The sequence below is a fragment of the Mirounga angustirostris genome, unplaced genomic scaffold (genome assembly GCF_029215605.1).
Source record: "Mirounga angustirostris isolate CCGP_5_RB_7025 unplaced genomic scaffold, mMirAng1.0.hap1 SCAF_9, whole genome shotgun sequence".
In the NCBI taxonomy this organism is placed as follows: domain Eukaryota; kingdom Metazoa; phylum Chordata; class Mammalia; order Carnivora; family Phocidae; genus Mirounga; species Mirounga angustirostris.
Genome location: NW_026991717.1, coordinates 48,073,883 through 48,090,992, shown reverse-complemented (window position 1 = coordinate 48,090,992; position 17,110 = coordinate 48,073,883). Strand labels below are relative to the sequence as shown.

The 17,110-nt window shown below is 36.3% G+C and overlaps 1 protein-coding gene and 1 pseudogene across 7 annotated transcripts in view; one reads left to right on the top strand and one right to left on the bottom strand.

Annotated features, from left to right (window-relative positions):
• TCF12 (transcription factor 12) overlaps positions 1-17,110 on the top strand; it is a 375,623-nt gene that overhangs the window by 88,644 nt on the left and 269,869 nt on the right. The gene's annotated exons all lie outside the window — the stretch shown is intronic.
• On the bottom strand, positions 2,465-3,625 carry LOC123861169 (GTP-binding protein 10-like; annotated as a pseudogene).

The window sequence follows — 17,110 nt, the reverse complement described above, 5'->3', positions numbered from 1 at the left end:
ATACTGTGTTCATGGATTGGTAGACTCAAAATAGTAAAAATGTCAGTCCTCCCAGTCAGATTTATAAATCTAACACAATTCCAGTGAGAACTCAAGCAGTTTATCGGCAATCTGATTTTAAAATTTATATGAAAATGTAAAGGAACTAGAATAACTAAATTTTGAAAAAGAAGAATAAAGTTAGAAGAAGAATTACACTTCTTGATTTTGAGTTACTATGAATCTATAGTAAAGCAGACAGTACTGTATTTGTGAGGAGATAGGAACATAGATCAGTGGACCATAATAGAGTGCTGAGGAACAATCACACAAATACGGCAAAGGTGTAAAAGAGATTCAGTGGATAAAGGATAGTTTTATCAACAAAGGATTTTTAAAAAGCTCATACTTCTTAAGGTTAAAAAAAAAATAAACCCAATGTTACAAAATAACCTCATTTTAAATTTCCATCTTCTATAAAAATTAACTCAAAACCAATCGTAGACCTAAATGGAAAATATAAACTATTAAACTTTTAGAAGAAAACAGGAGAAAAAACCTTCCCGACCTGGAGTTAGGCAGAGTTCTGAGACAATGACTTAAAAAGCAGGATTCAGAAAAGAAGTTGATAAATTGGGCTTCAGTTTTAAAAATAAAAATTTTGCTCTACAGAAGACAATGTTGAGAAACAAAAAGACATGCTAGAGATTAGGCAATGATATTTGCAAGTATGTATCTCTCAGAAGACTTGTGTTCAGAAACATATAAGTCACTCTCAAAACTCAACACAAGAAAACTAACAACCCAATTTAAAAATGGGTATAAGGTTGAGCAGACATACCACTAAAGAGGATAAAAGTTTGGCAGATACACATCTGGGAAGATGTTCAACATCATTAGCCATTAGGGAAATGCAAGTTAAAACCATGTTGAAATAAATACTCCTACACAGCTATTCGAACAGCTAAAATTAAAAAATCTTCTGATAGTATACCAAGTACTATTGAAGATGGAGATCAGTGGAGCTTCTTATACATTGTAGGTGTGGATGCAAAAGGCATAACCACTTTGGAAAAGAGTTTGACAGTTTCTTATACAGTTAACCATACATTTAACCTATGACCTAACAATTCCACTTCCGATATTTACCCTAGAGAAATGAAAATTTATGTTTACACAAAAGCCTGTATACAAATATTTATAGAAGCTATATTCATAGTTGGAAAGGACTGGAGGCAACCTAGCTGTCCTTCAGTAGGTAAAGGGTTACACAAAATGCCGGCAAACCATACAATGGTATAATATTTAGCAGTTAAAACGAAAAACTGCTTATACATGCAACAAATTGAATGAATCTCAAATGCAGTATACAAACAAAGGAAACCACTTTAAAGATTCAATACTGTGTGATTCCATTTATACAACATTCTGAAAAGACAAAACTATAGTCATAGAAAACATATCAGTCCTTGCCACAGTTAGCTTTAGGGGGAACATGTGGCTACAAAGGCATGACGGAGTGTTTTTGTGTAATGTAACTGTTCTCTATCATGATTTGATGTTGGCTCCAAGAACATGTGTTACCATTCATACCTGCACACAACAATTTTAGGGTTAATTTCATTCTATGACAATTTGCCTAATAAAATTTTAAGAAGAATAAAAATAGAAGTTAGGGAAAATGAGTAGGAAAGATAAAGATAGAGACCAAAATTGCACCAAAATTCAGGAATTTGTTTCTGGCTGAAAATAAAGCACTGTTTTCAGTGGTCGTATTTTCTACATAACATGTGAAAGCCAAGTACAGTTATTATTTTAAAAAATATATTTTAAAATATTTCTTTTTGTAATTGTCCGCTAAACTTGCTCATTTTGTTTTTAATTTGGAATAGTCATTCAACCTACTTAGTAAAATTTGAGAGAAAACATGTTCTGTATATATAAAATCTACCAATTTTCATTTTGATCTTTTTGTAAATTATTTCACTTCTTGGAATTTTTTTAATGTATATAATAAGCAATGATAACACACTTTTTTTTTTACAGGCATATCAGAGGATTTTATTATAGGTGGATTGGCCATAAAATTATAAGTTGTCATTTTTATTTTTTTATTTTATTTTTTTTTCAAAGACACATGTCTTTATTTTATTTTATTTTATTTTATTTATTTGAGACAGAGAGAATGAGAGAGACAGAGAGCACATGAGAGGGGGGAGGGTCAGAGGGAGAAGCAGACTCCCCGCTGAGCAGGGAGCCCGATGCGGGACTCGATCCCGGACTCCAGGATCATGACCTGAGCCGAAGGCAGTCGCTTAACCAACTGAGCCACCCAGGCGCCCATAAGTTGTCATTTTTAGGTCTCAGTTTTTTACTACCTATACACTTAACTCCAAATCAAGAAGGTATGGTTCTTGAATGATAGCATTTATAGCAGAAGGTTAATAATAACTAACCTTCTAAAAAATACATGTCCGTGGAAAAACTTTCAAATGAATATAATTTTGCTATCATTTTTAATAGGTTTAAATTACATTTGTCTGGGGCTAGTAACAGAATTCTTTGGTTGTGGCTCACTATAAAATATTGTATTGGAAATCTGTAAATTAAGCAGCTGTTTCTTATGATATGCATCGTCTTCCTGATTGGCATGTTCATCCAGAGATTTTCTTATATGGTTCTTTAATTCATCAGTTCCTTCTCCTGTAATCACAGAGATGGGGATAATATGTTGGAACTCCACGGTCCTCTGTGGAATCATGTTTTTTTTTTTCAAATAAATGCAGAAAATCTTTAGGACTCTGGAGTTGATTCATCAGTACACGGAATTTATCCTGAGCACCTGGCAAGTCCATTTTATTAACTGCCAGGAGTGCAGGTTTTGTCTGAAGTTCCTCTTTGTACAACTCGAGTTCTCGAAATATCGACAACAAACAGTAGTTGTCTAGTTCCTTCTATATGCTTGAGGAATTTGTGGGCCATTCCTTTGTTCATAGTGCTCCTTCTATTAAACCAGAAAGATCAGGTACTGATACCTGTTTGAAATCGTTGTACATAGTCTTTCCAAGTTGAGGCTTTAATGTTGTAAATGCATAATCTGCAATTGCAGGTTTTGCATGAGAAGCCTGACTTAGCAAAGAGGATTTTCCAGCATTTGGGAATCCTACTAGGCCTATATGAGCTATAAGTTTTAGACCAAGGAATGACTCGTTTCTGGCCTTTCAGTGGTAAGAAATTAGTGAGTAATTTACCGCCAAGACCTCCTTCAGCTACCAAAATTCTGTCTTTCTCTTTATTGAGCTCTCCTATAATTTTACCATTTTCATCAGTTACTGAAATACCCACAGGTACAGGAATTTCACAGTATTTTCCTTTAGACCCTTTCAGTGCACTAACTCAACTATTTGCTCCTTCTCCAGCCACAAACTGTTTCTGAGGATATTTGTCTTTAAGTTGTTTTTGTTTTAAAGTCATTTTTTTACAGGCTACAACCCAGGCGTCACCACCTTTTACACCTTCTCCACCTAAGTGAGGGTAACCCATTCCACCACTTCCTCCTCTGGTGAAGAGTCTTAGGTTATCAATGAAGTTTCCATACTTTCTGAACCACATGCAACTGCAGTGCACCATCACTGTGATGTGCCAGGACTCAATGATAACACGCTGCTAAATAAAACAGAGTTAAAGAAGAAACGTCAAAAGTAATTTAAAAATATTTTGAACTAAATGAAAAGGAAAACACAACTCAGCAAAATTTGTGGCATGCAGGGAAAACAGTGCTTAGAGATTTATAGCATTGAATGTGTATATTAGAAGAAAGATATAAAATCAGTAATGTAAACTTTACCTTAGGAAACTAGTAAAAGAAGAGCAAATTAAATCCAAAGTAAGCAGAAGAAAAAGTAGAAAAATTTGATTAGATATCTATGAAATTGAAAATAGGAACTCAATAGAGAAAATCAGTGAAGCCAAAAGTCGGTTCTTCAGATAGATAAAATAAGATGATGAAGCTGATGGTTTTCCAGTGCCACTTTTCAGACTCTGTTTTTGTTTTAATTATCTATATCTCTTTATTAATGATTTTTAGTTCTGTGCATTAAGCCTAATTATTCTTTCCACTGAGGTATCATCTGTGTAATATTTGCTTCAACCAGGGCTTGGCTTCTGTGTCTCATTTTAGTCTCCCATGGCTGAAATTCTACCTTAGTACTTTATTTTGTAGGTGTGCATTTGATATGCCTCTGTAGCCATATTTTTTCTAGTCATAAATTTTACATTTCATGTAATTCTTCTAATCCTTTTATTTATATTTCAATGTCCACGAATCCCACAAAATTGTTTCGATTTTTATAGGTTTCACGGTGTTTGAAAATCAGCCTGCAGTACTACATACAGTAAGCCTTTCAGTAAAAAGGGTTATTCTCCTACATAACCATATCACCCTTTTCATGATAAAGAAAATTAACTGCAATTCCTCTAACACTGTTCCTATTTACATTTAATGAATTGGTCCCCCAAAATGTCTTTCTTGGGTTTAAAAAAATAGCCTTTCCATTTGATTGCTACATACTTTCAGTTTCTTTTAATTTAAATATTTCCCTTACAATTAACTTTTTAAAGAAAGCAGAACAACTGTATAGTAGAATGTCTCACATTCTGCATTTGTTTGATTTTTCCTGAACTATCATTAAATGTGTTCCACTATCTCCCATTTTTTTCCTAAAACAAACATTTTTTGTCAGTAAAACTTTATAATTGATGTCCTTATGTATAACATCAAGAGGTGCATAATATTGAATAGCTGGTTTTTATTTTAACTTGTTCCCATGGTTTGTTCTGTGGGTTGTCTTTCTTGTAAAAAAGTTCAAGGGAAAAGACAGAAGGTAAGGATTGCCACTGTCCTTAAAAAATTCATAGGAGTAAAAGAATGTGTCCAGGTGTGGAAGATATAATAACAACCCTAGCATAACTGGACTGAGGAGAATATGAAACTGTTTCTAGAAAAAGAGAGACCAGTGAGATTTGGTTTGGGGGTATGGGTATGTTGAGGTTGAGGTATGTATCTTTCTAGTTCTTCTATAGGGTTTTCTTTGTCCACATGAAGAATTCAGTCCTGGAGCACAAGGTGACCTGCACTGTTGCTCCAAAAGAGAAAAACTAGAAGTTCTTGCTATACAGGCAGAGACATGGTGGTGATAGTGGGGTTGGTGGGGGTTAGGGGGGGGAGTTAAAGGAGGGAAGGGGCTGTTCAACATGCTCCTGAGAAATAAACATTTCTTTCACTCTCCAGGAAACTGAGCACAAAGAGGAATAACCAAATATGCCTTCAAAGAAATAGCATTCTCATTTCCCTCCCTAGGTGAGCACAAGTAAAGTCATATTCAGTCACAATTAATGTTAGGATTACTTAACATGTCAAGTCTATTAAAACAAATATAATCCACCTAACACATGTATTTTGTATTCATAAACCTGAGATTTCTTTCTGTGTTGACATCCACCAGTGTTGATTGCCTCAATTAATTGATTCCTTCATGTATTTTTTGACACAGCACAGAGTATTCAACTAGCAAAAGACAGTTACCAGTCAAGCATGTCATTTCTAGAGTCCTACATATATCCCAATCTGAAAAGAAAACTGATTTGAGAGAATGTCCTAAAAGCTTTTCTTTTGACTGACAAGCTGTCAATCTGAAGGGAAACTCAATTTCCACTCAGTATGTCTCTATAAAAGCTTCAAGTTTAAACAGATAAGATAAAACAAGCATAATCTATAGATCCTCTCACACTGCACTACTCATACATAATACTTAACAGTTTGTTTGTGGGTAATGAATGATTCAGATTAATCCTTTATCATGTTCACACCTGGAAAACCACCAGATAATATGAACTCTGCATCTCAGAAAAGAGGATCAATTCTAAAGTCAATGAATTGGATTTACAAGTGAGCTGAGAGTTCACCAGTTAAAACTACTATACTTCTTCCAGCGTGTATCACTACTTAGGTAATAGTATACTTAGAAAAATTTTTTCTTGTAGAAGAGGATCATGATTATTTCCTAAGGGCTTTTATATTAGAAATTTAACGAACATTTATTCATTTCTGGAAACTTTCAGATCCCCACTTTCCATGGGTTGAGGTAACCTAAAGGTGGTGTGGTGTAGGGTAATGGATAACTATAGTCAGTTTTCATTCAAGATAGTTATGTTCTGTAAAGTTATCATAGATGCTAAGTTAATGAATAATGAACCATTGCTCCTAGTAGAAATATAGAATTAGGTTCCTGCAAGCCTCTGGTCACAGCACTTTTATTAATCAATACATAAACTTGTTTCATGTTTTATGTGTGTTTCTGTTTAATGACTTAATATATCTTGTTAATTCATTAACATTGAACTCATGATCAACAATACTATATAACTCATACCTGAAACTAAGCATATTTTCTCCATAAGACATGTCACAACCTTCTTGTGCTTTAGGAACACTAGCAAGCACTTAAAATGGCTTGGGAGGCATTTTGAACAGTGAAATCACCAACAAAAAGGACAAAAAACCAATAAACATGGCACTAAGTAGTCTGCAAGAAGGATGCTTTTTTATAGTCTGAGGGCTAAAACAAGAAGGTTTTGTTTGACCTCAGCTGGGAACATGCATGCCGGGTATTTCCAATTTTTTGCGGCTCTGCACATGTCCACGAATAACTGAAAGCCCAACCAGTATATGAATAAATTTTAGTAAGTAGGAAAATTTGCCTATACAGAACCTGTGAATAATGAGGTTCAACGGAATCTGATGATCCTTGGGTACCTGTGCAGACTGAGAAAGGGAGCTAAATAATGTTATTTCTCTTCTGTGCTTTTAGCTTTCTCTTTATTGGTTGGTCTCACAAGCAAATGTAGAATCAAATGGAACTTTTCCCTTTCTTAAAAGCTTGTTGGCTCTGGCTCCTCATGTGGTAAGGCATCAGTCTCCCTTCATTTTGAGGAGTAATATGGGCTGTTGACCTTTCATGAGGAATATAGCTTTTGTTGTCAGTGATAAAATTTCTATAAGGATTGATTCTCACTCCCAGGTTTTAATAAACTACAATTCTGACTTCATGTGAAAAATTACATAGTTTTTTATATCTTCTCCTCAGAATATTGATAATTAAAAATCCAACTAAAACCTAAACATGGAACTTAACAATTATTCATATTTTGTGTGGCTCATTTATTCTTTTTTTTTAATTGTGAGTTTATACTCAGTTCTCTAACTTTTCAGAGAAATTTAGAAATTCATTCTGATTCTTAAAGTATTAGCTCTATAATATCTCTTTTATGGAACTGTTTTTCCTCTGTTCATTAAAAATGTTTGTGCTTAGGGCGTCTGGGTGGCTCAGTCGTTAAGCATCTGCCTTCAGCTCAGGTCATAATCCCGGGGTCCTGGGATCAAGCCCCGCATTGGGCTCCTTGCTCCGTGGGAAGCCTGCTTCTCCCTCTCCCACTCCCCCTGCTTGTGTTCCCCCTCTCGCTGTGTCTCTCTGTGTCACATAAATAAATAAAATCTTAAAAAAAAAAAAAGTCTTGTGCTTGCAATGTCACAATAGCTAAACTATGGAAAGAGCCAAGATGTCCATCAACAGATGAGTGGATAAAGAAGATGTGGTATATATATACAATGGAATATTATGCAGCCATCAAAAAAAAAAAAAGAAATCTTGCCATTTGCAACAATGTGGATGGAACTAGAGGGTATTATGCTGAGCGAGATAAGTCAATCAGAGAAAGACATGTATCCTATGATCTCACTGATATGAGGAATTCTTGATCTCAGGAAACACACTGAGGGTTGCTGGAGTGGTGGGGGTTGGGAGGGATGGGGTGGCTGGGTTATAGACATTGGGGAGGGTATGTTCTATGGTGAGTGCTGTGAATTGTGTAAGACTGATGTATCTCTGAAACAAACAATACATTGTATGTTAAAAAAAAAAAAGTAGGAAGTGAAAAATGAAGGGGGGAATCGGAGGGGGAGATGAACCATGAGAGACTATGGACTCTGAGAAACAAACTGAGGGTTCTAGAGGGGAAGGAGGTGGGGGGGATGGGTTAGCCTGGTGATGGGTATTAAAGAGGGCACATATTGAATGGAGCACTGGGTGTTACATGCAAACAGTAATGGGACGCTACATCAAAAACTAACGATGTAATGAATGGTGATTAACGTAACATAATAAAAATAAGTAAGATTAAAAAAAATGTTTTGTGCTTAATACTTTGTGCCTAGAAGATAGATTCCAGCCAAATAATATAAATATCTCTTTATTATCCTTTAGGAAATTCATCTAAGGATTTATGATCAGTGTATTATCCTTAGAAAAGCATTATTATATTGACACTTCTCAATATTTGGAGGTGTTACTTCAATAAAAATAGGTATAAAAAAAACAAAACTCATGGTGAAATATTTGGAGAATACTTGATTTAAAAAAGTTAAATAGACTTTCTTAGTATAGGACTTTTTAGTACTCATGTACGCTTTCATCTCCCAGAGGAACTCAAGTATTGTATATACTATATAAACACACTGTATATATTTCCCAAATGTATGTGAAAATGGAATTTTTTTTTGAGAGGTAGCTTGGCGGGTCAGTGGTCCATGGAGTAAACTTGGGGAAATGCTGGGTTGACAGCCACCCTACAACTTCCTCCCATGGATCTCATTTCTGCTCTTGTGGCAAAATGAAGTCAATTTATTTCCTCTTCTATATAATAGCCCTTTGAGTATTTTAAAGAAGCTAAATATCACTCTTAAGTTTTTTATTTTCCAGGTAAAATGTCCTCTGCGCTTTAAAGGATTCTTATGATAATCTGACTACTAGACCTTTTACGAAACCTTTGATATTTTATTAGACATATTAGTATCACCTTTATTGGACTGTAAGGTTATGACAAGTTCTGATTTCTTTGTGTATCTGATTTTATTTACTTTTGCATGTAGTATATGTTTTACTTGATAGTTCCTCCTGCCTGCCCTCTCCCTGTCTCCCCCATGCACACCCTAAAACTCCTTGACAGTAAGTGAAGGCCAGGAAAGGTATGAAGTCTAAAACATGGACCCAAATAGAGAACATTGGTAACATGCATTTCATTTGCTGATGGGGTAATGGGAGACAGTGTAGTTGGTAAACTCTGAGACTTAAATGTAAGATGTATAATGTAACTTTTAGTTAAAAAATGAAAATTCTTCAGCAAATTCTTTAGAAGAGTAAAATTTTGAAGCAAGTCCACCTTAACACTGACATGACAAAAGAACAGGTGGAAGGAGAGACACAAGAGAATCAGTTAATTTTCATTTGCAGAACAATTTTTAACTCATAGTTGGTCCAAGCTGATCTTATTTATAAGGAAAGTTTTTTTCTATTTTTGAAGCAAAAGTAAGGAAAATAGTTATTGCCTGCTTTGCTGATTACCTAAAAACAGCCCCAGGACAAGGGAGATCCACCTGGATACTAGGGTGTATGGATAGAGCTGTTCTAGAAAAAGTTTGGAGACCCTCTTAATTTTGGAGGATGGTTTTCAAGCATTCTTCTGGATGAGTCCTCAGATGTTCTTGATTCCTTAAAACAGGATTGCCAGGCCTTCATAGCTTTGCATGGATGTCATTGGATAGGGGCTGCCTAGGAAGGGACATAACTTTGGGCAGAACTGCTCTCTATAGCTCAAACATTCACAGCAACTGAGGCAGTGAGTCCTTTATTAAGAGGGGTTGGGTGGCACACCATAGTATTCTCTACAGGAAAATTTTGTTGAATCTGGTATGGTTTCTTTTTTTGCTTATTTTTCTTCATGGTTACCTTTGTGCCTCTGTGCTAACTTATATCACTTTTCTTTCTCCTCTGAGCAAGGGCAAGAGGCTTGGCTTACTTTAACTGCCTTAAAGAATTACTGAGAACCTCTAAGAATAAATCCTTTTTAAATTTAGGATTAAAGATTATTTATTAAAAAATTTTTATTGAAGTATACAACTATACTTCAATAAAACTCTATATGTTATGCTATGTTCACCATAAGTGTTGCCACCATACAACACTATTATAATACCTTTGACTATATTTCCTGTGTTGTACCTTTCATCCTTCCCAAGTGGCATTCATTCCATAGCTGGAAGCCTGTATTTCCCACTCCCTTTCACCTGTTTTGCCCACCCCCACTCACTCCCCCACTGTCAGCCACCAGTTTGTTTTCTGTATTTATGGGTCTGTTTCTGTTTTTTGTTTGTTGTTTTTAGATTCCACATATAAGTGAAATCATATTATATTTGTCTTTGACTTATTTCACTTAGCATAATCCCTCTCTAGGTCCATCCATATTGCAAATGGCAAGATCTCATCTTTTTTATGGCTGAGTAATATTCCATTATATATATTACCACATCTTTATCCATTCATCTTTTGATGGACACTTGTGTTGTTTCCACATCTTGGCTATTGTAAATAATGCTACAGTAAAACATAGGCGTGCATATATCTTTTCGAATTAGTGCTTTTGTTTTCTTTGGGCAAATACTCCCTAGTAAAGGAATAGAACGGTATGGTATTTCTGATTTTTTGAGGAACCTCCATATTGTTTTTCATATTGGTTGCACCAATGTACATTCCTATCAACAGTGTACGAGGGTTCCCTTTTCTAAGAATAAATGTTTAAAAAATGCTTTGAGATCATTCTATATAAGATGCTACAGATTTGGGGCGCTTGGGTGGCTCAGTCGTTGGGCGTCTGCCTTCGGCTTAGGTCATGGTCCCAGGGTCCTGGGGTTGAGCCCCGCATTGGGCTCCCTGCTCAGTGGGGAGTCTGCTTCTCCCCCCGCCCCCCGCTTGTGTTCCCTCTCTCGCTGTCTCTCTCTCTTCAAATAAATGAATAAAATCTTTAAAAAAACAACAACAAAAGATGCTACAGATTTGTTTCTTTGGGAAACTGTATAAAATTATGAGTGAAAAGAAAGATAATGTGTTTTTCTCTTTTGTATTTCCATATACAAGATCTTCTCCCCGCTTGTCTTAAAGCATTTAATCTGCCTAAGTGTGAGATGGGGATAGGGTGTATTAAGAAGGCGAAGAGAATTAAAAAAAAAAATCTGGCTTTTGATTTTAATTTATTCAGTGAGTATATTTAAGTGCCTACTATATATCACCAGGCACTGTCATAGACTTGGGGGATAATAAAACTTGGCAGCAAGAAAATGGGCTTAACGACTAGGCATTTTCAGCAAGATGAAGCATTTCTAAAGTCCTGAGTTTTATTAAGAACCATGCCTGAAGTAATGAAATTATAGGGTTTCAACCATAGTATAGAGAAAATACCATAATATAGAGAAATTCTTTAGACTTTTTTTTTTTAAATCTGAAGAAATTCTTTGTATATTTTCAAGTTGACATCTAAACTTTTTTTTTTTTTTAAGGTGTGCAAGGTAAACTTTTTAATTATAAGTTTGGTAATTGCAAAGGATGCAACTTGGGTGTTTAGTATTGACATTTAAAAATAAAGTTGTTATATTGTTCTTTTGAATGTATTCAGTGGAATCTAAATGGCTTAGCAAGTTGATATCATCTCTTGAAAAATGGTTAGGTGTGAGATGGTGTTGGGCACAAAGTGAAAATAATCTTATGTTCCTAATGCAGAGGCCACTGCTGTATACCAGGCAGTGACTCCTTCCAGGAATTGACCCTGTTGTCTTGCAGTGATAGAGGCCACATTTTTTGTGGCATTAAGCCTTTGAGCCCTTCTTGGAGCTATTGGTAGTGCCTCACTGCTGTTGATACTTTTTCAGATTACAGTGTTGTTGTAACCAGTCTGATCAGCCAATTCTGACTGTTACATTGTGGCCCTTGAAACTAATATGTTCAGCTTCTCAGACTGTGTGCATTTTAACAATGGTATATCTTTATTCCCCAAAGCCACTCAACAGTTGGCTGAGAGTCAAGGTATTCAGTGGACCTTTTACATGGCCAGTCATCTATGGGCATCCAGTATTGTTTAGTGTTGAAATTGCCTAAAGGTTGACTCAAAAAGTTTCTGACCTTCCCTCACTTCCTCCTGGTTCACACACTTTAGTAAGTGGTTTGGTCATTGAATGGTGGAGGTATCCCCAGAAAGGCATCATCTCTTCTGGATAATGGTCAGGATAAAAGGTGTAGGGAGTTACACAGACCCATCTTGAAAATCATGGGTATCATAGATCTTTTTTTAAAATAGCCAGGTTGGTACACCCTTTAGGTGGCAGCCTACCTTAAAAAATGGTCTTAGGGGATTCAAAGTTAATTCTCATTCAGACACCTAGATTCTTTTGTATTCTAGAATCCTAGGTTATAAGAATAATGACCATTTGGTCAAATATACTGATCAGCAAGTCTCCCTATGATGGCTCCTGGGGATAAAATAGTGTATAATGGTTCTCTGGAATTTTTATTTTAAAAAAGCCCTTGTTTCTTTTGCATTTGACTTTTCCAGGTGAAGACTCTGGGTCTGGGGAGGAAATTATTAAATAAAGATCGAGTTTATGGCTACTGGAATGGGACATACCAGTTTTCCCTGGGTCCTAGGTAGGGAATATCTTAAGCCATTGGAAGTAGGGTTTGAGGGGAGATCATTAATGATCTTTGTCTTTCAGAATCGCTCCCAGAGCCTTCCTCAGGAATGAAAACTTCTTGGTGCAGCTCTCCCAAACTGTTGCCAAGTGCCTTATATTTAACTGAGTGCTGGGTGTGCTGTCCACCTCCAGATAGCTCTGACCATGATTTGTCATTCCTCTTAACTTTATTGAGAAGTCTACTGGAAGCAGCAGGGGATGACCCTGCCTTCTCTACCTCCCACACAGAACACCTGTCAACACCTCCGCATGCCTTCCCTGCACCCATTCCAGTAGCCATTGTTCAGTCATTTCATGAAGTGGGCAAATGCCAGCTGGCTGATGTTTGGACAAACAGGATAGTTTGGCCTGACTTTTCTTAGGCAGTCTTTTCAGAAAATAAGGACTAAACACTAAACTGGGAATCCTAAAGCACACCAGCCTGTTAAAAGGCCACATTTGACCCACTGTTAGCTTGTGATTTATGTCCTATTTGTGGATCTCCAACAATTGTAAGCAACACTCTTTCCAGAGGTACTTTAAGCATTCCTGGCATTGTACTTCTTGTATGAAAGCCAGGCATCAACTTGCCTCCTTACCAAAAACAGTGACTTGTACTGTAAGGCGAGTTGTAAGAAACCTTCATGTATTTAATGTAACATTATGTAGTTTTCAAATTATTATAGAGATTTCTCCAAAATGAGGCTAATTTTGATTACTTGGGGGAACTTCTTGGAGGGATGAGTAATTCATTTTTTACATGTACTCTGTATGCAGTTATCCCTGGGATAGAATCATCCAGTTAGGATAGGTATGAAATTTGTCCCTGACTTTAGCAGAAGTGATCAATAATACCATCATGTCTCTAGAAGGTATTTAAGTCAGCCTCAAGTTACTGGCCAGGGTTGTTATGGATGATAGAATTGCCTTAGATTTCCTTATGGGCTGGGCAGATTCTAATTGCAAATACATGTACCTGTACCTGGATTAGTGCTTCCATCTAAGTGGAAAGGTCAATTCAGACACATAAGGAGAAAGCCACTTGGATTTCTAAGGTAGACTCTGATGGTTTATGGAATGTGTTCAACTGATTTGGCCCAGGACCCTGGAGGACATGGTGGATTCAGTACTCTAGGTTGGCCTCGTCTTGTTGCTTTGGAGTCCTGTTTATAGTAGTAACCTTTGTTACATGATGGGTAAGATAAATTAAATAGATTTGGTACTCCCTTTGTCAGTCAGATTAATCAGCTTGGTCAATAGAGTGGAATGCTTTGGAAAATTTGCTAGGAGTCCATGACAATGTAGAAACAAGGGATACATGGTACTGGAGGTAATTTTCCATGGGCCTCTTATATTTCCGCATGTTTTGCAAGCAGAGGCATTGACTGCCTTTGTTTTGGACTATCCTTTCAAGGATGCTTATATAGTAAATAGTCTTGGAAAATAGACATAGTGTCTTTTTCTAGAACAAAGGTCAGGTATGTTTTACTGTTCAGTATAATAGAGATAATGACTCTCTAGACAAAGGTCAGCCATGCTCACTGTGCACTATAAAAGATTTGGGCTCCCTAAACTCGGATTTTCTCTTCTGTAAACCCACTGTGCACACATCCATTTGGACTCATTCATGTTGCTTCCATGGGATGTGGGGGTAAGGGGAACTGATGCAAATACACTGATACTCATGCTGCTTGCTATGATATGACTAATAAAGTAGTTTATCTCAGACTCAGGGGTCTCACGTCTTCTGCTTTCATCTACAAAACTGATGGGTTTACCTTGTTAGCTTAGAAGTAAGGCTAAATCTAAACCCTTCGCAGTTCTTGACACTAAGATAATGGGTGCTGTCTCTGGAGTGTCCATTTGGGGGCCCTATATCTCTATTTAAAAAATGATCCATTTGAATAGTAATAAAAATGTCAAATGCATATAACTTTCAGCTTGGTACTGCCATTTAAAGGTATATTACCTGTAGTAAGGACACAAACTACTGCCCTCGCTCTTGGGGCCAAATCTGGCTTGCTGCCTATTTTTTTGTAAATAAAGTTTTACTGTAATACAGTCCTGTCTATCTGTATTTCTGTTGTCTATCTATGACTACTTTTGCATTACAAGGCGAAGTTGGGTAGTTGAAAGAGAGACTGTAGATCACGAAGTCATCTTACTTGTCCTTTTAAGAAAAACGTTTAGAGCCCGGCTCTAGCACTCTAGCCCAACATTATTTCCTTTGAATATGCTTGCAAAAGTGTGTCAGGATAGATGTACAGAGATGTTCAAAGCAGGATTGTTGATAATAGTAAAATAAAAAATAAATAAGAAAACTGGAAACAACTTCAGGAATTGTGAGGTCTAGATTTGTTGCCTGAAGATTGTACTTGTTCTGCAGATTTTCACATCATCCCCTGGACTGAACTCTGCCCAGTGAGTCTGAGACCCCACATTATGTACTTGGACTTAAAATACATGAAACACTGTTTCCTTCTTTACCCAGGATAAGGGGTTGTCAGTAAATACCATCTGGGAGAGAAGGCAAGGGACACCAGATTAATTTGGCAAGCCTCTCTAAACTCCAGGGAGTGTAAGGATTACCTAGTAAGAGGCCAGGGATATTGCTGTTAAGTTTTGCATTTTAGTCCAAAGATATTTGAAAGCCAGTCAAAAGGTAGTCATGGGGAAAACAAAGTAAAACACAACAAAAGCCAAACAAACAAAACAGAAGAGACTGGAATTACAATAGCAACAACAAAGGTATTGCTTTTGATATTGGTGAGCCACACTTAACTACTGATTCTTTCAGTTAAGGAGGACCCTCTGTGTGCTCAAGTATGAGGATAGAAGCTTTAAATGACGTGGAAGGCCTATCTGACATTTAGGAGAGAATTAAATTTACAGTTGACCCTTAAACAATATGGATTTGAACTGTACAGGCCCACTTATATGAGGATTTTTTTCAATAAATACATTATAGTACTGTAAATGTATTTTCTCTTCCTTATGATTTTCTTAACATTTTTTCCTCCAGCTTACGTTATTATAAGAATACAATATATAAATGCATAAAACATGTGAAATATGTGTTAATCAACTATTCATGTTATTGGTAAGGCTTCCAGTAAGACTATTAGTAGTTAAGTTTTGGGGGAGTCAAAAGTTATATGCAAAGTTTCGACTGCACTGGGTGTTGTCTTCTGTCCCTTCGCTATCAAGGATTTCAAGGGTCGACTGTATTTTAATGAGCCTTTAGTAAGGAAATCAACACCAAACTCTTTGGGATTTTGGTAGCCTGGTAAGAGGGGGAGGAGTTAGCCTGGTAGCAACTTATATTTTAGAAATCCATCTAAGGAGAAAGAAGGCCAAGTTCTAATATTGTGGTTGCCAGCATTGGCCAAAATGCAAGTTTTTAGTGGGCAATATTAAAGATGTTTCAGATGTATTTTGCTCACTGCCTTTATTTAGAAATATAGTGACCATGTGTTTTGTACAACAAATCAGTATCATTTAATTCCTTTCATTAGATATTATTTGTATTCACAAAGTCTTAAAAATTTATAACAATTCAATCACATTTCTTTGTACTTACGACATCCGTATGGAGAGGGAAGGGTATATGAGATAGGGATTGTCCAAGAAAATCTAGCTGTTTATGTAGCCAAGTGTTACAAATTGTGGTCAGGAGATAAATGGTGGACCTGTGGATAATTGCGGTAGGAGCAGAGTACATCTTGAGGTCCTCTTCCAGAGAATTCCTTGTGTTGTAAACCTTGTGTTTATATTTCTTCAAGTGTGGACTTGGGGAAGTAATACCTTACATGGCAAAGTTTGACATATATCGGTAGGGAAGTCTTTTTTAAAAGGTGCTTTTTTCTTTCCTTTTGAAAAAATGTAAAAGTAGTGAGGGGGAAACCTATTATTATTTAACTTGCTGCCTAATTTCCATAAATTATATTTTGCCTCAAACATTAAGTTTGCAAATGTTCAAGGAATCTTAAGTAGACATGGAACACAGAGAACCATTATGACCTGACCAAAGCTAAATAGCCGGCTAGCTGAATAAGATCACTTGGGAAATGTGCTCAATTAAATAAATAGATTAAGTGGTTTATTTTTTATATGGGCAATTAAGAAAGCATGTTATTTCAGGTGGCAGACATGGAAGAATTTTGAGACTGTGTGTAGGTGGAACAATGCTAAGCTCTCTTCTAGTTAATCAGGGAAGACTTCATGGAAGAGGGATGAGTAAGTGTGGATAAGAAGCAGAGGGTGGGTATGGCTGTCCTTGTGAAGAGCTTCAAAATCAACAGGAACAATCTATCGGTTTTGAAATTAAGGATAATTGTTAAGTTTTGTATTACATGAGGTGGATGGAGGAGGTAAGACACATAGCACCTTTAATTTTTTTAGACTTCATGTATGTTATACTACTTTCACATTTACTGCACCATGTATTCTCTCTTTAATTAATTAATCTCTATTAATTAGATTATCTTTTCTGCTTCTTTTGTGTCCCACATAGAACAA